Raw genomic sequence first — 23,834 nt, 5'->3', positions numbered from 1 at the left:
TCTCTCCTTCAGAGCTTATTCATAGGCGCTTAAAGAATGGTTTGAGGCCAAAGTATAGTGGCTGCCCCGATCCTTTCCATACATGTGTCCTGTTTTAGGCATGGGCATGTGGCCCTAGAAATTTCCCCATTTATATGGATATGAATATTCCCTCTTCCTTAGGAAACAGTTTTCTCATGGACCCAGGTACAGCACTGGAAGCTTAATAGCCAGCAATTCCTTGCCCCAGGCAGGCACTTAAAAGCTCTCCACAGTATAACTGCATTCTGGAAGAGCACTCTGGTAAGGGCAAGTTCTGGGATGGCTAGTATGTGCCAAATGTCCTGCTTCAGTCCCTTAGGCCACCACTAGACAAAATGAGTCAGACACACAGACTCTTGAGTATATGCACAAGGGTTACTCTGCTCCCTCCAAAACTGGGACCAGGGATCTGTACAGTAGGTGTATAGATCAGCTCTGCCCCTAGTCTGTGAGGGATTGTGAAAGGGCCAGGCAGGGTATCCTACTGCCTTAATGTGACAGTGTAATTGTGAAAACCTTGTGTCTGAATCTCCTTTTATCCACCTTATCGAGAGACAAGTAAAACATATGGCTTAATAATAAATAAATAATAGGGAGAACAAATGTTAAAATTGAAACGCTAGTGATTAATGAAAGGGAGAGGTAAAGGGTATGGTAGGTATAATTTTTTTTCCGTTTTCTTTTTATTTCTTTTTCTGAATTGATGCAAATGTTCTAAGAAATGATCACAACGGTGAGTATACAACTATGTGATGATATTGTGAGTTAATGACTATATATCAAGAATGGAATGATCATGTGGTAAGAATGTGTTTGTATATTGTTATGGTGAATAAAGAAAAAATATATATTTAAAAAAAAAGATCCTACTGCCTTTAAGAAGACTTTTTCTTGAGTCAGCACTTGCCCTATTACTACAGTCCTTCCACTGTATCCTGGAGCTTTGAGAAAGATTCCCTTTCTTAATGACTGTTCAAAGCTTCTGTGGGAAGACAGAGCCCTGAAGTATCTCATTCCAGCCATCTTGATCAGAGGATCTACATTATCCCACACGAATAACATCATCCCACCATTATTTAACAAAAGCTATTCCACATCTTTATCCTAATTAAATTCTCACTTATACTGTATTTGTTTCTAAATTCTTTACTGTTACCATATATTTACAGAATAATACCATACTGCTTTCTTTCCAACTTTTTATTTTGAAGAATATTAAACCTATAGAAATGTCACAATAGTACAATGAACACCTGTACTTTTCACCTAGTTTCATCAACTATTCACTTTTTATCGCGGCTGTTTTACCTGTATAATTATTTCAGCATTTTAGCTTACTGTTTTGATTACAGAAGAATTTTATTAAGTTTTAATTTATAGTATGGGTATATACATACCCCACTCCTATTCTTTCAAGTGTTAGGGGGAAATTTTCATATGAATTTTTTATTCTTCACATGAACTTTAGAATCACGTTGTCCAGCTCCCAAAAAACCCCCCCACTGAGGGGAATCTGACTGGCATTTCATTAAATTTTACAATTTGAGGATAAATATTTTTGTATTTAAGCCTTATAGCCAGGAATATGGTATATTTATTTATTCAGATCTTGCTTAAGTCCTTAAAAGAAATGAATTGGGTGATTATTTTTCTAGTAATGCTGGGCTAGAATATTCGGACCAGCCTTTCTACTGAAAACTGTAAGTGTTAGATAACATCGTCTCAAAGAATCCCATTAAAAGCTCTAAAGCATTGACAAGATAGTAAGAAACTACTAAAGCAAACCCTAAAAGAAAGTGGAAATGCAGAGAGAGAGTTAAGTGAAGCTTTTAAACGCAGGAGCTGCTTTTTTGTCTTGAGGGCTTTTGCCCAATACGCTTGTATGGCTTGTCTCCTTGACTGCCTGAGGGGAAAAGAGCGACAGAAGTTAAGCTAGAAATTTAACAAGAAACTCACCCCACAACTCAGAACCTAAAGGGATATTTCCTCAGGATAAGGGTGAACCAGAAGTAAGCCCCCACTGGCTTCCCCACACAAAAAGTTGCCTGGGTACTACTAGATCAAAAGAAAAAGGTATGAACAGACCCTGACACATTGTGACCTTTAAGTTTTCACCTCCTAGGAGGTCCAGAGCATCTCAAGTAATGAAATGCTCATGAAGTGATCTTAAACTGGTTGCCAGTGCCTGGCAAAATAAAAAATGTAAAACTTCTTGGGAGAAAAATCAGCTTCATTCTGGGCCTAGTGACCCCCATAAATAATTTTTCAAGGGTAATGAATAGCACACAAAGATAACCAAAGCCACAGGAAAAACAGAGCACAATGAGAAAGAACTAGCATCATCAACAGAAAGCTGAAACGAACCCACACCAGACTTCAGATACTGGAATTATAAAGTACAGATTAGGAAATAAATGATTATTACATATCAAGCCTAAAAATATCTTCAGAGAACAGCAAGTTATAAAAACTACCACAGATTTGGAAAAGAACCAAAAACTTCTAGATATATAAAACTTACAACCGATAAAAACTCAACAGATTTAATAGACATAATGAAAGCATCAAAGAGACAAAAATAAAATATGGAAGAGATGTCACATGATGAGAGGAAAGAGTAAGAATAATCAAGTTTCAGAAAAAGAGGGAAAAAATGGGACAGAGACAATAATTGAATTATTGTTAAAATAAATGGTTAGAGGGAAATACTAGTTGTCAATGAAAGGGAGGGGTAAGGGATATGGTACGTATGAATTTCTTCTTTTTATTTCTTTTTCTGGAGTGATGTAAATGTTCTGAGAAATGACCATGGTGATGAGTATACACTATGTGATAATACTGTGAGCCACTGACTGTACACCAAGTATGAAATGGTCATACATTAAGAATGTTCGTGTTGAATGTTGATTGGTTTTACTGGTAAAAATTTTTAAAAAATTGAATCATTACAGATCTAACGAAGGACATCAATTTCTTTATTTAAAAAGGCCAAGAATCTCACACTACAATAAACAAATCCATTCTGAGATACATTATAGTTAAACTGCAGAGTATCAAGAATTCTTAAAAGAAGAAATAAAAGACATTATTTTCAACAGAGGGTCAGAATAAATCAGCTGCTTCTCAACAATATTAACCGAAGCCCAAAGACTACATTGAAATAAAGTAATTGCAAACCCAGAATGCTGAGCTCTGCAGAAAATAGCTTTCAAACATAAATGAACTGGAAAATTTCCCATCCTTATATTTGGGAAGAGTTTCACTAATAAGGATTATGTGACCCCTGACGGTATATGAATGTAAAATTAAGTGGCCTTGGTATTTTTCAATATAGTGCACTTTTAACAATCTTTAATCCCCCACTCCCACCCCCACCCCTGGCTGTTATGATTGATCTATTCAGATTGTCTACAACTTTCATTAATTTTGGTAATTTCAATATAACTCTTTGAATTTCTTCTGTATCATAGCTAATTTGATTATATGTTCTTTTCCCCAATAAGGCCTCCCAGGGATTTATCTTATCTTGTGAAAAAATAATATAATATATTCTTTATTATATGAGGGAAATATGTGTGTATGTTCGTTGTTTCTAAATGCATAATCTCTAGAAGGATATATATATAAAAGGAACTGAGAAGCAAATCATATCTGATAGGGGACTTGTATCTGGAATATATAAAGAATTACTACAAGAGAAATAACCTAATTAAAAAATGGGCAAAGGATTTGAACAGATACTTCTCCAAAGAAACTATACAAATGGCAAATAAGCAGACAAAAAACATGTCTCATGTTATTAAGCCACTAGGCAAATGCAAACTGAAACCACGAGATACCACTTTATATCTACCAGGATAGTAACAAAATAGTGAGGTAATAATTTTAAAAAGATAACAACAAATGTTGGTTAGGAGGCAAAAAAACTACTGTAATCCTCAATCATCGCTAGTGGGAATATAAAACGGTAAAGCTTCTTTGGAAAACAATCTGGTTAAACATAAGTTAACATATGACCCAGCAGTTTCACTCCTAGATACATACCCAAGAAAACTGAAAATATATGTCCACACAAAAACTTGTACCCAAATGTTCATAGCAACAATATTCGTAGTAGACTTAGAGCAAAAATAATTCAAATGTTTAGCAACAGATGAATGGATAAACAAAATGAAGTATATCTGTACCATGGAGTATTATTCAGCATTCAAAATGAAGTAATTGACACATGCTACAGCATGGATGAACCTTAAAAACATTATGCCAAATCAAAGAAGTCACTTACAAATGACCACATATTGTATGATCACATTTATATGAAATATTCAGAAAAGACAAATTTATAGACAGAAAGCAGATTAGGAACTTTCTAGTATCGGGGACTGACGAGGATGAGAGGGTGATCTAAGAAATATAAGGTTTCTTTTTAGGGTAATGAAATTGTCCTAAAATTGATTGTCGTGATGAACATACAGCTTTGTGAATATACTACCTTAAATGGATGAATTAACTGTTAGGTGAATTGTATTTCCATAAAGCTGTATGTCTTTTTTCAATTTTATTGAGCTATAGTCACACACTACACCAGCCATCCAAAACATACAACCACTGGCTTATAGGTAGTGCATACATCACTACGATTGATTTTAGAATATTTTCATTATTTCAGGACAGAAAAGAAAATTAAAAAAATAAAACCCAAATCCTACTCTACCCCTTAGCCACCCCCCATTGTTGACCCATAATATTGCTGTAGTACATTTGTTACCGTTGATGAAAGAATATTGAATATTACTGTTAACTATAGTCTACAGTTTGTAATAGCTATGTTTTACCCCTTATATCCTTCTATTATTTATTTATTTTTACATCTGTAGAGGTTCATGGAAGAACTTATTTACATTCATAACTCTAAACAATCACTATCAATCAAATCTACCTACAAATATGTTACTATTTCTTATAATTCCAAGAATGAGCTGCCATCACCTCTATCCATTCCCAAACAACTTCGTTAACAAGTCTGTACACATTAGGTAATTGCTCCCCCTTCTCTAGTTTTTGTCTCTCTCTAGGCACCCTGCATTCTACATTTCCCTCCATGCATTTCTTTTATTACATCACTCATCCAACCAAGGACTGGATAAAAGCGCTATCAGTCACAAGAGTTTTACAATCACATAGTCACAAGATAAAAGCTATAAAGTTATACAATCATTATCAAAGATCAAGGTTACTGGGTTGCAATTCAACAATTTCAGGGTTTTCCTTCTGGTCATTCTAATACACTAAAAATTAAAAAGAAGTATCTTTATAATAATTCAGTAGTGACAATCATTTGTTAAACCTTAACTTCTCTGTTACAGCTCCTTCCTCTCATTTGATCGATCTCAATCTCCTGAGTATATGGGCAGTGACCATTCTAACTTCCTAATATTGAAAAGGAGGGTCAACATTATGGGTAGAGGAATGCAACTGGCTAATGTTCTTGGAGAGACTGATACCTCTGGATTTCAGGGATTATGTGGAATAGGAACAACCTGGAGCTCTTAAGTTTTAAAGAAAATAAACAAGTAAAATTTTTGTAGCGTCTTAGAGTCCAAGGTATTCTTTAGGATTTTCAGGAATACTGCTGGTTGGAGCTTGGCATGCCATGGCAATTTGCAATATCTGGCTGAAGGTTGCGTAACAGTAACCTCCAGACTGACCTCTTGACTCTATTTGAAATCACTGAGCTACTAAAACCTTATTTTGGTTCACTTATTTTCCCCCTTTTGGTCAGGAAGGCATTTTAGATCCCACAGTGCCAGGGCCAGGTTCTCCATGTTGCCAAGGAGATTTACACTCCTGGAAGTCATGTCCAACATAGGGGGAAGATAGTGAGCTTATTTGCAGAGCTTGGCTTAGAGAGAGAGTTCATACCTGAGCAACAAAAGAAATTCTCTGGGGGTGATTCTTAGGCATAATTATAGGAAGGTTTAGAGTTGTGCCATTACAGATATAATTTTTCGTAAGGGCTAGTTTCAAGATCAAGGACTTGGCTTATTAAACTGGGAGTCCTTAATGTCCAAAAAGCTGTTTTCTGAAAAAGATATCGAACACTGGTTGCCTCTAGAGATGGGAACTAAGTGGGTAAAGATATTTTTGCTGTATCTTTTGAATTTTGAATGGATCAACTATTAAAATTTAACTTTAATAAACAGAATCCCTGCTTTTGGTTTTATTGATCTATTCTACGTATTATTTTGTTTTCTATTGAGTTCAGCTTTTTTCCATTTTATTTTCTCTTCTCTATTTTTCAGCCTACTTACTGTTGTTTCTCAAGTGACAGACATGTTTATTTTCAACCTTTCTATCTGTAAGTTTTGCCCTGATGTTTTAATATAGAATAATTTTCATATTAGGTAATTATAAATTATTTAATTTGTAATGAGCAAGAGCCAGAGAACATTCAGAAGAATTATTTTTCTTAATATCCAAGTGGTTATGGTTCTTTTGATTACCTTTTGATGCCCTAATTCTAGCTTTATTTTATTATGGTTATAAAATGTAGCCAGCAATGTGCTTCACTTTTTGGAATTTATTAGTTCTGTTTGCAGACAACTATGACTATTTTTGCAAAATGTTCCTTGGGCCTAAACTGAACAATGTGTGATTTTTATGTCTAAGGAATAAAAATGATGTATACGCCCAAATTCCTGGAGTCCAGGACAGGAATGAGGCATTGTAATTCTCTACAGATTAATAAAATACATATATATACTACAACTACCCATAATGAGGCTTAAGAGATGCTTCTAGGAAGCCTCTTTATTGCTCAAAGGTGGCTTCTCTCTAAGGCCAACTCTCCAAGGAAAATCATTGCCCTCCCTCCCTAAGAGGTGCAAACCATTCTGGGGTGAAACTCTCCTGATAATGTGGGGTATGATTCCTTGGGATGAATCTGGGCCTGACACCATGGGATGGACAATGCCTTCCTGACCAAACGGGGGAAAAGAAGTGTATTAATGAAGGATCGAATAGAGTCAAGAGGCTATTCTGGAGGCTGCTCTTATGTAAGCTTCAGTTAGATAGTGCTGACTGCCATAGTTTGCTAAACCCCAATCAATATAACTCCTGTTGAATCTTAAAAACACCTAGGGTGATAAGGAATGCTCAGCAGATGCACCAGCTACTCACCCCTTAAAGGGTAGAAGGATTCTGCTTTCCCTTCCTTCCTTTCTCCTCCTCCCTCCAGCTTCTGAGTAGAAACTGAGCGCATCAAGTATTTTTATTGGTTAATAACTAGACAAATATTTACTGAGTGCCCAACGTGGTGCCAAAATCCTGCTATTAAAAAAAAAGCTGCCCCGGAGAAGATGGTGGCTTAGTAAGATGCGCGGGTCTTAGTTCCTCCTCCAGGACAGCTACTAGAGAAGTAGAAACAATTCAGAACAGCTCCCGGAGCCACGACAGAGACCAAGAAGACAGCGTACCCCATTCTGGACTGGCTGGGAGAACCCGCTCCGGTGAGATTGCCGAGGGGCGCGGGCTTACCCGGGCCGGGGCGGCAGGTGGCCGGAGTCCCTCCCTCCCTCCTTCCCGGGCCGGCTGGGAGAACTGGACAGGTGATTCCCTCAAGCCGCGGCGGCTGGCGCCCCCCCCCCCCCCCACGCACGGCCCCCTGGACCAGCTGGGAGAATTGGATCGGAGATCCCCAAGCCGCGGAGAACAGCGACCGGGGTCCCTTCCAAACACGTGGCTTCCTGGTTCGGCTGGGAACGGTGGATAGACACTTCCCCAAGCCGCGGCAGCTGGCGCTTCCCCGACACGCTTGGCGCCCCGGGCCGGCTGGGAAATTTGGACAGGCGTTCCCCCAAGCCGCGGAGGCCAGCGACCCTCCCCGCGCGCGGATCCCCAGGCCGGCAGGGAGATTCAGATTGGCACTCCCCCAAGCCGCTTCGGCTGGTGACCCCCCCCCCCCTACAGCAAGAGCTTTCCAAAGTTAAAGGGGCCACAGCATCTTTTACTGGTGGGACCCGCAGACAGATGAGCGCCACGAGTGCCACCTACTGGGCAGGAAAAGAAAAACAGAGCCCAGAGATTTCACAGAAAAATCTTTCAACCTGCGGGGTCTTACACCCAGGGAAATCTGATTAAATGCCCAGATGCCAGCAGAAGATAACGGATCACGCTCAGAAAATTGAAAATATGGCCCAGTCAAAGGAACAAACCAATAGTTCAAATGAGATACAGGAGCTGAGACAACTAATGCTGAATATATGAACAGAAATGGAAAACCTCTTCAAAAACGAAATCGATAAATTGAGAGAGGACATGAAGAAGACATGGGCTGAACAAAAAGAAGAAACAGAAAAACTGAACAAATAAATCACAGAACTTATGGGAGTGAAGGACAAAGTAGAAAAGATGGAAAAAACAATGGATACCTACAATGGTAGATTTAAAGAGACAGAAACTAGAATTAGTGAATTGCAGGATGGAACATCTGAATTCCAAAAAGAAACAGAAACTATAGGGAAAACAATGGAAAAATTTGAACAGGGTATCAGGGAACTCAAGGACAATATGAAGCGCACAAATATACGTGTTGTGGGTGTCCCAGAAGGAGAAGAGAAGGGAAAAGGAGGAGAAAAACTAATGGAAGAAATTATCACTGAAAATTTCCCAACTCTTATGAAAGACCTAAAATTACAGATCCAAGAAGTGCAGCGCACCCCAAAGAGAATAGACCCCAATAGGCATTCTCCAAGACACTTACTAGTTAGAATGTCAGAGGTCAAAGAGAAAGAGAGGATCTTGAAAGCAGCAAGAGAAAAACAATCCATCACATACAAGGGAAACCCAGTAAGACTATGTGTAGATTTCTCAGCAGAAACCATGGAAGCTAGAAGACAGTGGGATGACATATTTAAATTACTAAAAGAGAAAAACTGCCAACCAAGACTCCTATATCCAGCAAAACTGTCCTTCAAAAATGAGGGAGAAATTAAAACATTCTCAGACAAAAAGTCACTGAGAGAATTTGTGACCAAGAGACCAGCTCTGCAAGAAATACTAAAGGGAGCAATAGAGTCAGATACGAAAAGACAGAAGAGAGAGGTATGGAGAAGAGTGTAGAAAGAAGGAGAATCAGATATCATATATATAATACAAAAGGCAAAATGGTAGAGGAAAATATTATCCAAACAGTAATAACACTAAATGTTAATGGACTGAATTCCCCAATCAAAAGACATAGACTGGCAGAATGGATTAAAAAACAGGATCCTTCTATATGCTGTCTACAGGAAACATATCTTAGACCCAAAGATAAACATAGATTGAAAGTGAAAGGTTGGGAAAAGTTATTTCATGCAAATAACAACCAGAAAAGAGCAGGAGTAGCTATACTAATATCCAACAAATTAGACTTCAAATGTAAAACAGTTAAAAGAGACAAAGAAGGACACTATATACTAATAAAAGGAACAATTAAACAAGAAGACATAACAATCATAAATATTTACGCACCGAACCGGAATGCCCCAAAATACGTGAGGAATACACTGCAAACACTGAAAGGGGAAATAGACACATATACCATAATACTTGGAGACTTCAATTCACCACTCTCATCAATGAACAGAACATCTAAACAGAGGATCAATAAAGAAACAGAGAATCTGAATACTACTATAAATGAGCTAGACTTAACAGACATTTATAGGACATTACATCCCACAACAGCAGGATACACCTTTTTCTCAAGTGCTCATGGATCATTCTCAAAGACAGACCACATGCTGGGTCACAAAGCAAGTCTTAACAAATTTAAAAAGATTGAAATCATACACAACAACACACTCTTAAACAACGAGTGGGTCAAAGAAGAAATTGCAAGAGAAATTAGTAAATACCTCGAGGCGAATGAAAACAAAAACACAACATATCAAAACTTATGGGACGCAGCAAAGATAGTGCTAAGAGGGAAATTTATTGCCCTAAATGCCTATATCAGAAAAGAAGAAAAGGCAAAAATTCAGGAACTAACTGTCCACTTGGAAGAACTGGAGAAAGAACAGCAAACTAACCCCAAAGCAAGCAAAAGGAAAGAAATAACAAAGATTAGAGCAGAAATAAATGAAATTGAAAACATGAAAACAATAGAGAAAATCAATAAGACCAGAAGTTGGTTCTATGAGAAAATCAATAAGATTGATGGGCCCTTAGCAAGACTGACAAAAAGAAGAAGAGAGAGGATGCAAATAAATAAGATCAAAAATGGAAGAGGAGACATAACCACTGACCTCACAGAAATAAAGGAGGTAATAACAGGATACTATGAACAACTTTACGCTAATAAATACAACAGTTTAGATGAAATGGACGGGTTCCTGGAAAGACATGAACAACCAACTTTGACTCAAGAAGAAATAGATGACCTCAACAAACCAATCACAAGTAAAGAAATTGAATCAGTCATTCAAAAGCTCCCTAAAAAGAAAAGTCCAGGACCAGACGGCTTCACATGTGAATTCTATCAAACATTCCAGAAAGAATTAGTACCAACTCTCCTCAAACTCTTCAAAAAAATCGAAGTGGAGGGAAAACTACCTAATTCATTCTATGAAGCCAACATCACCCTCATACCAAAACCAGGCAAAGATATTACAAAAAAAGAAAACTACAGACCAATCTCTCTAATGAATATAGATGCAAAAATCCTCAACAAAATTCTAGCAAATCGAATCCAACAACACATTAAAAGAATTATACATCATGACCAAGTAGGATTCATCCCAAGTATGCAAGGATGGTTCAACATAAGAAAATCAATTAATATAATACACCATATCAACAAATCAAAGCAGAAAAATCACATGATCATCTCAAGTGACGCAGAGAAGGCATCTGACAAGATTCAACATCCTTTCCTGTTGAAAACACTTCAAAAGATAGGAATACAAGGGAACTTCCTTAAAATGATAGAGGGAATATATGAAAAACCCACAGCTAATATCATCCTCAATGGGGAAAAATTGAAAACTTTCCCCCTAAAATCAGGAACAAGACAAGGATGTCCATTATCACCACTATTATTCAACATCGTGTTGGAGGTTCTAGCCAGAGCAATTAGACAAGAAATACAAGGTTAAGAATTACTGATTGCATATGCAGAATGGTATGAATTCTAAATGTTGGGTTAATTTCTTTTTTTCTGTTAATTAATAAAAAAAAAAAAGAATTACTGATTGCATATGTAGAATGGCATGATTTCTAAATGCTGGGTTAATTTCTTTTTTTCCGTTAATTAATAAAAAAACAAAACAAACAAAAAAAGAAATACAAGGCACCAAAATTGGAAAGGAAGAAGTAAAACTATCACTGTTTGCAGACGATATGATACTATACGTCGAAAACCCGGAAAAATTCACAACAAAACTACTAGAGCTAATAAATGAGTACAGCAAAATAGCAGGTTACAAGATCAACATTCAAAAATCTGTAGCATTTCTATACACTAGTAATGAACAAGCTGAGGGGGAAATCAAGAAACGAATCCCATTTACAATTGCAACTAAAAGAATAAAATACCTAGGAATAAATTTAACTAAAGGGACAAAAAACCTATACAAAGAAAACTACAAAAAACCGTTAAAAGAAATCACAGAAGACCTAAATAGATGGAAGGGCATACCGTGTGCATGGATTGGAAGACTAAATATAGTTAAGATGTCAATCCTACCTAAATTGATTTACAGATTCAATGCAATATCAATCAAAATCCCAACAACTTACTTTTCAGAAAGAGAAAAACCAATAAGCAAATTTATCTGGAAGGGCAGGGTGCCCCGATTGCTAAAAACATCTTGAGGAAAAAAAACGAAGCTGGAGGTCTCACGCTGCTGGACTTTAAGGCACATTATGAAGCCACAGTGGTCAAAACAGCATGGTATTGGCATAAAGATAGATATATCGACCAACAGAATCGAATAGAGTGCTCAGATATAGACCCTCTCATCTATGGACATTTGATCTTTGATAAGGCAGTCAAGCCAACTCACTTGGGACAGAACAGTCTCTTCAATAAATGGTGCCTAGAGAACTGGATATCCATATGCAAAAGAATGAAAGAAGACCCATATCTCACACCCTATACAAAGTTAACTCAAAATGGATCAAAGATCTAAACATTAGGTCTAAGACCATAAAACAGTTAGAGGAAAATGTAGGGAGATATCTTATGAAACTTACAATTGGAGGCGGTTTTATGGACCTTAAACCTAAAGCAAGAGCACTGAAGAAAGAAAGAAATAAATGGGAGCTCCTCAAAATTAAACACTTTTGTGCATCAAAGAACTTCATCAAGAAAGCAGAAAGACAGCCTACACAATGGAAGACAATATTTGGAAACAACACATCAGATAAAGGTCTAGTATCCAGAATTTATGAAGAGATTGTTCAACTCAACAACAAAAAGACAGCCAACCCAATTACAAAATGGGAAAAAGACTTGAACAGACACCTCTCAGAAGAGGAAATACAAATGGCCAAAAGGCACATGAAGAGATGCTCAATGTCCCTGGCCATTAGAGAAATGCAAATCAAAACCACAATGAGATATCATCTCATACCCACCAGAATGGCCATTATCAACAAAACAGAAAATGACAAGTGCTGGAGAGGATGCGAAGAGGCACACTTATCCACTGTTGGTGGGAATGTCAAATGGTGCAACCACTGTGGAAGGCAGTTTGGCGGTTCCTCAAAAAGCTGAATATAGAATTGCCATACGACCCAGCAATACCATTGCTAGGTATCTACTCAAAGGACTTAAGGGCAAAGACACAAACGGACATTTGCACACCAATGTTTATAGCAGCGTTATTTACAATTGCAAAGAGATGGAAACAGCCAAAATGTCCATCAACAGAAGAATGGCTAAATAAACTGTGGTATATACGTACGATGGAATATTATGCAGCTTTAAGACAGGATAAACTTATGAGGCATGTAATAACATGGATGGACCTAGAGAATATTATGCTGAGTGAGTCCAGCCAAAAACTAAAGGACAAATACTGTATGGTCCCACTGATATGAACGGACATTCGAGAATAAACTTGAAATATGTCATTGGTAACAGAGTCCAGCAGGAGTTAGAAACAGGGTAAGATAATGGGTAATTCGAGCGGAAGGGATACAGACTGTGCAACAGGACTAGATACAAAAACTCAAAAATGGACAGCACAATAATACCTAATTGTAAAGTAATCATGTTAAAACACTGAATGAAGCTGCATCTGAGCTATAGGGTTTTTTTGTTGTTGTTTTTTACTATCATTACTACTTTTATTTCTTTTCTCTATATTAACATTTTATATCTTTTTCTGTTGTGTTGCTAGTTCCTCTAAACCGATGCAAATGTACTAAGAAACGATGATCATGCATCTATGTGATGATGTTAAGAATTACTGATTGCATATGTAGAATGGAATGATTTCTAAATGTTGTGTTCATTTTTTTTTTCTTTAATTAATAAAAAAAAAAAAAAAAACACCTAAGGCCCTAAGTGAGACTCTATAAAGGTTTCATGCATGAGGTCTGCCTTCCTGGAACACCTAATTTCCAAAGGGTTCCTAGATTAGATAAATTCTGAAACTCACAGGGACCAACCTCTCTGGGATTATCAATTAATCATATCCCCCTCTCCTTTAGTGTGGACACCCCTTTCTCAACATGAAATAGTCAGAACAGGCATTGCCCAAAGGACCCTATACAATGGGAGAAGGATTAAAGAGGAGGAGGTATAACAGAGAAAATGGGATTTAACAAACAAGTATAGCTGCTGAATCACTACATTAATATCCCTTTTAGCCTCCAGAGTTTTGGAGCAGCTACAAGGAAAAAATTTACGATGATGTACTGGTAACCCATGACAAACTCTGGGATCTGTTCTGTAACTACTTGTTGAAGTGCGCTTTGAAAATTATTGTTTTCTTTCTTTGCTTTGTATATATGTTATATGGTTAAAAAAGTGTTTAAAATATAATGTATATAGGGCAGTGCAACCGTGGCTAAGTGGCAGGATACCTGCCATACCAGAAACCCAGGTTCGATTCCCGGAGCCTGCCCATGCCAAAAAATAAATAAAAATGATAATGTGTATGTACTAGGGTTAATCATCTATATTTAGAATTAACATTTCTGATAACTGACATTTGGCTTATGTTTTCTTTCATAATTTCATGCTTACTTTTCTTATATTTTCTTTGCTAGTTCTATGAAATATTTTCCTCCCACTTCTTTCTTCCCCCCTCATCTTCTGAGCTTGGTGGAAATAATTTAGCACTACCAGATCCATATTGTTTTAAATTATAGTCTATCATTTTAAAGAATGTTTAAACACAATTCATATTATCTTGTACTTACATTTTACGAGATTCACTGCTCATCATTGTTTCTTGTACTCACCATCTTCCCCTAAATTGTTTTGGTTGAGTTTTAACTAAGCTAAAGTATTTCCTCAAAAGGGTACTAAGGGCTATATATTTCTAAGCTACTACACGGCCAAAAAAGTCTTTTACCTTCATATTTGAATAAAATAAAATATTATTGAGTCTTAAATTTCAGTCCTTTCCTTCAATAATCTACAGATATCCCAGAGTATACTGTTATAAAAAATTAATTTACATTATAAATATCTTGTTTCAGCTGAGAGCGTCAGATGTTTTAACACTTAAATTCAGAAATTTCACCATTCTGGTTAGACAAGAGTAATTTTTTCCTATTAATGTTGCCTGTCAGTCAGCAAACCCTTTCAATCTACAAATTCAAACTTTTATTAAACTAGTAGTCCCTTCAGCAGAGTTGGTGAGAGAGAATCAAGAAAGTTTTGTATTCAGAAGTATATCAGAACTACTGAATTTTTTGTTCTAATGTTTGGCAGTATAGACAGCATAAAGTAACGATTAAAAGCATGGGTCTGGGGTGGTGCGATAGTGGCTCAGTGGTGGAATTCTCGCCTGCCATGCCGGGAGATCCAGGTTCGATTCCTGGTGCCTGCCCATGGGGAAAAAAAAAAAAGCATGGGTCTGGAATTCGGCTGCCTTTCAGTTATGTGACCTTGGAAACCTCTGTCACTCAGTTTCCTCTTCTGTATATGGGTAAGAATTACAGAGCCCGGCACATAACATTTAAAAATGTTTATTAAAACATTTAGAGTACGCAAAAGTTGTTAGAACAAGGTATAAAGCAGAAATCACAGGTCCTAAAACTGTAGAGAGGAAAAATGTCACAAAGAATCCCAAACTGAGGCTATAACCCTAATCTCAACTGTAGTGTAACCAGGGTGATCAGGTAAGAATAAAAAAGGCTCAGTACTGCCTATCATCACTATTAAAAGCTCAATGCCCATGAGAAACGCCATCCTTATTTATAAAATGATATAAAAAATAATAAAGAGGCATTTCGAACCCTCTAAACCTATGCTATCTAATAAAGTTGCCATTAGCCATATGAGGCTCTACAACTTTAAATGTACACACAAAAGTTTAGTTCTACAGTTGCACTAAGCCACATTTCAATGCCCACTATAGTCAGCAGCTACCTTACTATTCTCTACAACAGTATTAAGAAAAGATAAAAAGAATGAATTATTGGATCTGAACCTCAGGCTGCCTCAAATGCAAATTATTAATGCACTTGTGCAACATGGTGGTCCAGATCACAAAGGTGATAACTTGGACAACTTTAATGTTGGACCAGGCAGAAGAACTAGGTTCAAATACCAGATGGACATTGGATATGTCATTGAATCACAGGCATCACAGTATAATGGTTAAGAGCACACAATCTATGGATTACTTGGATTTGAATTCTAGCATTCACTAACTGTTTACAAGCGGGTGAATTAATATTTAATTGTTATATTTATTTTAAAGTATTACCTACCTCCTAGAGATATTAAGATCATTAAATTAGGTTAATATTTATAAAAACACTTGAAAGATATCTAGTAGTACTAAGTATTATATAAGCATTTGCTAAATAAAATAAAAATAAAATCTATTTCCTCAATTTCAATATAGGGGGATAAACTTACTCTGCTCACTTCAGAGGCTGTTGTGATAATATTTGGTATATAGAGGTAAGAGTATAAAAGTTCTCTAGATTACAAGGAAGGAAACAGGGACCTTATTTTCTACCTTCTTTAATATCCCACAATATTCACTAATACTGCTGTGGTAAGTAAACATTTCATAAAATGTTTATATCTTCATCAAAACTGGATCACCAAGCTCTAGAGTCATAAAGGCATGAACCTGAAGAAGGCACAGGGTGCTTATTCACGTAAGTCTGCTATAAACCTACACTGTCCCAAGTTAGAAATTACATACTACAATTTGAGCTCTTAAGGAGCAATATATTATAATAAAAACGCTCCCAAGACTTTAAACATTACAGTGAGTCTCCATTCTCTAACTCCAGTTCCTTAAGAAAGAGAAACACCATTTTTGGTTAAGTATCTATCTAAATTTGTGATAGATAGTTATCTATGAGGAGTAGTGAAGTTTTGCTCACGTTCACAATCAACAAGCAGAGTAAAAAGACTAATTTGTCCCAAATACCCTATTTTTCACAAACAGAAAGCAGTCACAAAATGACAAAACACTGGGATTCTCATTAAAAATCATCAGAGACCCATTTCCTATTTGCAAACACAAACTGCAGCAGATAAGTTCCAAGCCTATTTAGCAAAAATGAAAATCAACACCTAAACAACGGCTCAAATGCAATTTGTGAAAAACAATGCCACCAGGGTAAAAACAGGATTAGCCTACACATACAAAACGGGAATATCTGTCTTCTGTTGAAATGAACAACGGTGTTCAGCTATGCTAAACCTTTTCCCAAGTGAAACTGGAAGCTAAATTCTTTCGAGTGTGGATTTTCACGAGGTGACGGGGTTGCAAAATCACAGGACAGCAAAAGGAAGCAGAAACGGCTCCTTCTATGAATCATTAGAAAATACCACTACTGGCTGCTTCAACAAACGTTTTGAAAAGAAAAGTTCACCACAAGTCCTATTGGGGGACGGGTACAGGAGTAAACACAGAGTATTAGAGAGGAATTAAAAGGTAAAAGGATCAGAATCCAAGACAGTCAATTGGATGGGCCGTCAAAGTTCATGTAGCTCAAAGTTTGCCTGGAGTAAGGGTCTTCAGTACACCAGACAAAGGTCCTACTATTCAGAGCATGGGATACAATTTAACTAAAAATAAGGGGAAGGAAAGGCGAAGAAATGGTAGAAAGGGGCTCAGAAAAAGTACAAGACCGCCAACGGTTCCAGGCGCTCCACTAGAACACACGCTAGCCAGCTAGTCCCTCTGTCCCCTTCTCTCCCTATACCACCCCATCCTCACGTCGGCGGGGGCGCGCAAGCGCAGCGAGTAGGGGTGCGCGCGGCGACGCGCAGGCGTAAAGTGGGTAGAAACAATGAGCTTTGTTGCCGAGGCGGCGTGGGGGGCAGGGAAAAGGCGGAGGGAAAAGGGACTGGGGAGGAGGGAGGACGCAGAGGAGGGGGGCCGGAGAAAGTGCTATCCCGGCAAGCCCCGCGCTCCACCAAGTACCCGGATAGAAAGCTGCCAGCCCCAAATCATAAATAATGACAATGAGAAAAAAAAACGACGGCCATTTCCCAGAGAAGAAAGAAGTGAAGTCAGTTCAAGCTTGTCCCTCACACTCGGGGGAAATGGACAAGGAACAAGGGAGACCATACAGGGGAGCGGTAGCTAACAACCCGCCGGGGACCTTCTAGGCCTCTCAAGCGTCGCTGAGGTACTGTCCCTCACCGCCGGGGCCGCTGCACCTTTCTCGCCGCACCGACCGAGGGGATCCCTCACCCAGTGCACGACAGCGGGGACGGCAGCCAACGAATCCTGTCGGCCTCCGCGGATCTCCACAGGCAGCGCCGCTTCCCCGCTCGACGTGCGCTTCGCCCGCCGCCTCCCTTCTTCAGTCCAAACAAACACCCCAGCCCGGAAGTGACTTCACTTCCCCCTCCGCAGGCCCCGCCCACCCGCCGTCAATTCTGCTCTCCCGGGCCACTAGAGCGCGCGCGAGACAGTACGCTCAAAGGTCTCCTAGTCTCCGAGGCTGCACGTGTGTGCACGCGCAATGGCCGTTTGTACGCAACCCCGTGGCGGGCCGCGAGGTATTTTGGGAGCCCTATGGGGAACACTGGGAGGAGTGCGAGAAGCGGGAATAGGGGCGGGGCCGGTGTCCCCACGCCTCTCATTCTTTGGGAAAGATGAAATACAATGGGTGGGGGATCTGGGGACAAAAATAGATTCTGACAGATATCCAGAAGTGAACTCTTAAATACACTGACATTTAAATAATGATGCAGCTCATTCACACACCCAGATATACATGCCAAAAGTGATAGTGTCACACTAACAATGACAAGCACCTATTCACATCGAGATCCTGACACAGAAATATAATAAACATAAACTAATTCAAACACAGAGGATATAATAGATGATCTACAAGCAACTGCATTCGGACATATACAGGCACACACTCTGTTGAAGTTGGACCTTTTACACAGAGACGAAATATAGGAATACATGGTTCCCAAGCAGCTGTGGAACCAGGGTAGAAAGCTGAGACCGCAAGGCTCTATGATTTTCTAGGGCATGGTCCTGGGTGCGCTAACTCATATTGCTCATTAGTCTAATTCATGCTTCCTCGCTGGCCCCAAGATAGCATTTTTATAGTGAAACGAGTCAAGTACAGAATAGAATACAATATTTGTAAGAAAAAAAGAAATTTTGAATATGTACTGCATTTGAAAGAGGACACGCAAAACTGATCATTTCTTGCCTGTGGAAGGGAAAATGATGAACCTGAAAATGGGTGAGATTCACCTTTTATTATAATCTTTCAGAAACTTTTCTATCATATGCTTGTAATATCTATTAAAACAAACAAAAATTCCCACCATGGGAAGGAATGAATCCAGAAATATGTTATTCCCTTTGAGGACCATTTCATTCATTGAAAACCTGCTTTGAATCAGTTCCAAAGCTCCAAAGAAGTGAAAAACACAAGCGTTCTGCCCTAGCCCCTGGGCCAACCACTTTGGCCATATTTGCACATCTGTATCCTAACCTGGGAGAAAAAGTTTGGCTTTGCTGTCTTAAAGCATACAGCTCTAGGAGGAAGGAGATGATGCTGTTTTACTAGTCTGTGAAGTATATAATTCATGTAAAATGAGGAACCTGAGAGATAAGCTATCAGCCCAGAGGCTGGAAGATGCATGAACAGGAGGGAGAACAAAAATCAAATAGGTTTTTAGATTATCTGTAATTGACCCACTCTTAAAAGCTAATCATGATATTGCTAATTGCCAGCTTGCCAACCCCCAACAAACCACTACTGTCAACCCTAAAGAACACCTAGAGCTTTAGCTGAGGTTCTACAAAAATTCCACACACTAAAATTACTTTCCAGAAACCTACAACCTGTAGATGAGTTCCTAGGCCAGATAAGTCCTCAAATACAGAGGGGCCTGCCTCTGCAAAAATATCAACTAGGGGGCTGTTGGTCCGCCGCGGCAGCGCATTGCGAGCGGGCGTCTCCGGGCGGGAGCGAGCAGGGATGCTCCGGCGGGCGGGCGGCGGCGGCAGCCGTGTGGGTTGAAGTGGCTAGAACAGCGCCCCCCCCCCCCCCTCGGCCTCTCCTTTGAGCGAGCCGCCAGAGCTGCGCTGCTGAGGGCCTTTCGGCCTCCGCTCCTTTAGCCTTGGGGCCCGGCCCGTCGCAATCTCTGTCCGCCGAGGCCTGGAGCCCCTGCCTGGGCCCGCAGCCTACCTACCTCGGGCCGGCCGCTCTCCACACCGGGCCACTGAGCCCCACTTCCTGCTCTTTCAGTTACCCTGGGCAGAGGCGGATGGGTCTGGATAAATTGTCCCGGGGGCTCCCGTTGAGGTGGGCCGGGGGACCACGCTCTTTTTAGAGGGCCCCCGTGGGACCCGGGTAGGTAAGAGTTTTTCTTTGCATGGGCGGGGGACTCCCCGAGACTGCCGGGACCATGACCTGAACTGTGTGAGCGGAATGTGTCCGAAGCTCGAGAGACAGCTCACCTGAGCCGCACCCTCCCCAGACCAGCATGTCATCTGAAGAAGCCTCCCTCGGGGCTTTGGAAAGTCTGATGACAGTTCTTCCATAATTGTACGACCAATGAAAGAAAACGTGAGATAGAGAAGCTTCTTGATAACTCTGCCCAGCAGACAGGAGCCTGGAGGTTCTGCCTGTATTTTCTCTCCAGCACTAGGAATGACTATGTAATGATATACAGTTTAACAGTTTTTGAGAATTTGATCAATAAAATGTGGCTTGGGGTCCCCTCTCAGGATAAGATGGAAATCCATAGCTGCCTTCCCAAACTCCTTTTGGCTCACCACAAAACCTTACCTTACCTTTATCTGGAACAAGCTCTGCAAAGTTATTGTTGATATTGGCCGTCAGGACTGGCCCATGTTCTACCACGACTTTTTTACTAACATTTTACAGTTGATCCAGTCCCCTGTGACAACCCCTCTTGGGCTGATCATGCTGAAGACGACTTCAGAAGAGCTGGCTTGTTCCTGGGAGGACCTCAGTGTTGCACGGAAGGAGGAGCTGCAGAAGCTGCTGCTGGACCAAGTGCAGACAGTACTCGGGCTTCTGACAGGTATCTTGGAGACTGTCTGGGACATGCACAGTGTTACTGCTGCCACTCCATCACCATCCCCAACCTCAGGAGTAAGTGGTTTGGACTGCTGCCACATGTGGCATATCTCTTCTTAAATGCAGTTGGGGGTCTCAGCAGGGCAGCGGCATCTCATCTAGGCCAGTTTCAAATGATCTGTCCTTAATCTATTTCTGGCCTTTTCCCCCATGTTTTCTGAGTTCTAGTTTTCTTAGTTCCTTGTAAGTAATTACACTTTCTCATATAACATATATATTTAATTTTTTTAATTTATTAAACAAACCAACATACAAGCACAGGTATTCTTACCATATGATCATTCCATTCTACATGTATAGTCAGTGACTGATGGTATCATCATATGGTTGTATGTTCATCATCATGATCATTTCTTAGAGCATATGCATCAATTCAGAAGAAGAAATAAAAAGAAAACAGAAAAAAAATTCATACATGCCATACCCCTTGCCCTTCCCTTTCATTGATCACTAGCATTTCAATCTACTAAATTTATTTTGACATTTGTTCCCATCATTTATTTATTTTTAATCCATATCTCATATCACATTTTTTTTGAAATTTTAAATATTAATTACCTTCTATTTTCAGTACCGTGAAGTAATCTCATATCACATTTGATCAACACATTTGTTCCTTGCCTTTCTAGTTGTCTTGGTTCCTCTTAAGTAATTGTATTTTCTCATATAACATTTGATCAAAAAAAAAAGAATATCAACTAGTTCTATCCCCCATTCCATATCTTTGACACTTTCCAACATGAAAAAGTTAAAATAGACATAGCCCAGATACTCCTAACGATTGAGAGAAGGATAAAAGGAAGAGGAGTTATAACAGAAAAGTTAGGATTTAACAAATGAGTATGACTGTTGAATCATTATATTGATATTTCTTTTTAGTCTTGTGTCTTGGAGCAGCTATAAGGAAAAACCTAAAATTGTGGAACTGTAACCCATACCAAACTCTGAAATCTGTTCTATAACTACTTGTTACAATGTACTTTGAAATGTATTGCTCTTTTGAATGTTATATATATATATAAAGGTATCTATTCTTCAGCTAGATATTGCTAGTTGCCACAGTTCATCAAACCCCAGCTAACATCATTAGCCCCGTTAACCCCGAAGAACACCGAGGGCTCTGAGGACCTACAAAAGTTGCGTACATTATTTACTTTTCAGAAACCTAAAACCTTCATATGGTCCCTAGTCCAGATAAATCCTGAAACCCAGAGGTGCCATTCTCTCCAAGAACATCAGCCAGTTTCATCCCCTTATCCCATATTGCTGACATCCCTTTTCAACATGAAAAAAGTTAGAATGGACATAACCAAAAAATCTCTAAAGATTGGGAAAAGGATCACATGAGGAGATATAACAGAGAAGTTAGTATTTAACAAACGAGTATGACCACTGAATCATTTATTTCTTTTAGTCTCTAGTGAATTTGAGCAACTAGAAAACCTGAAATTGCTTCTTTTTTTTTGCATGGGAAGGGACTGGAAATCGAACCCGGGTCTCTGGCATGACAGGCAAAAACTCTGCCACTGAGCCATCGTGGCCCGCCCTCTTTTTTCTTAATTTTGAGATCTCTTATATATAAATACTTGTTACAATGTACTTTGAAATTTATTGTTTTGCTTTAACTTATGTGTAAGACTAAAGCAAAAAATGTTTATTTGGTACAAAATTTATAATTTGAGTAGTGCATTTCCTAATATAATTTATGTGGGCAGTTGTGCTCGTTTGAAATGTATATGACCCCTAGAAAAGCCATGTTTAATCCTAATCCCATTTTGTAAAAGCAACCATTTCTTCTAATCCCTATTCAGTACTGTGTGCTTGAGACTATAATTAGATCATCTCCCTGGAGATGTGATTTGAGTGGTTGTTGAGCTGGATTAGATGGAGGCGTGTCTCCACCCATACAGGTGGGTCTTGATTAGTTTCTGGACTCCTATAAAAGAGGAAAAATTTTGGAGATTCAGGAGATTCTGAGAGAGCAGAACAACATAGTCACGAGAAGTAGAGAGCCCACCAGCCAGCGACCTTTGGAAATGAAGAAGGAAAACGCCTCCCCGGGAGAGCTTCGTGAAGGGAAGCCAGGAGAGAAAGCTAGCAGATGATGCCATCTTCATCACATGCCTTTCCAGATGAGAGAAACCCTGACCCTGTTTGCCATATGCCTTCTCACTTGAGAGGAACCCTGAACTTCATCGGTCTTCTTGAACCAAGGTATCTTTCCATGGATACCTTTGATTGGACATTTCTATAGACTTGTTTTAACTGGTACATTATCTCAGCCTTAAAACTGTAAACTAGCAACTTATTAAATTCCCCTTTTTAAAAGCCATTCCATTTCTGGTATATTGCATTCCGGCAGCTAGCAAACTAGAACAGTTTAATTGAACACCATAAGTACAAGAAATCTTGAGTAGGGCATGAGATTTTGTTGGTTCTGTCCAGAGTAATGCCCTGATCCCAGTGATTTGAACAGTGAATAAAAAGTATCTGCAAAGTCCCTTTGGGGGAATGGTGAGAAAGGGGGAAAATTCAACTTCCCCATGTGGAGAATTCCTGATATTCTCACAAGCAGTGGGGACAACCAAAGCAATAGACCAAGCCTTCAATCTTGGGGTTTGTTCACATGAAACTTATCCCTGCAAAGGATAGGCTAAGCCTACTTAAAATTAGGCCTGTTATCCCCAAGAGAACCTCTTTTGTTCTCAGATGTGGCCTCTCTCTCTCTCAGCCAACACAACAAAAAAAACTCACTGCCTTCCCCCTCTCTACGTGGGACATGACTCCCAGGGTTGTGGACCTTCCTGGCAACGTGGGACAGAAATCCTAGGATAAACTGGGACTCAGCATCAAGGGATTGAGACAACCTTCTTAATCAAAAGGAAGAAGAGTGAAGTGAGACAAGATGTCAATGGCTGAGAGATTCCAAACAGAGTTGAGAGGTTTATCCTGGAGGTTATTCTTACGCATTATATAGATATCACCTTTTTAGTTAAGGTGTAATGGAGAGGCTGGAGAGAAGTGCCTGAAACTGT

At 39.2% G+C, this 23,834-nt stretch overlaps 1 protein-coding gene across 3 annotated transcripts in view; it reads right to left on the bottom strand.

The window, feature by feature from the left end:
- The window catches only part of PAIP2 (poly(A) binding protein interacting protein 2), a 41,948-nt gene extending 23,889 nt beyond the window's left edge, over positions 1-18,059 (bottom strand). The window contains exon 1 of one of the 3 annotated variants that reach the window (XM_077138620.1): positions 17,910-18,059. The gene's annotated coding sequence lies outside the window, so the exon portion shown is untranslated. Of the gene's footprint in view, positions 1-16,108; positions 17,413-17,858 lie in introns of those variants that run through there. The other 2 variants (XM_077138621.1, XM_077138622.1) reach the window with 2 other exon arrangements.
- Positions 18,060-23,834: the final 5,775 nt, after the last annotated feature.

Source organism: Tamandua tetradactyla, chromosome 20 (genome assembly GCF_023851605.1).
Source record: "Tamandua tetradactyla isolate mTamTet1 chromosome 20, mTamTet1.pri, whole genome shotgun sequence".
NCBI lineage: Eukaryota > Metazoa > Chordata > Mammalia > Pilosa > Myrmecophagidae > Tamandua > Tamandua tetradactyla.
This window is presented reverse-complemented; position numbering and strand designations above follow the sequence as displayed.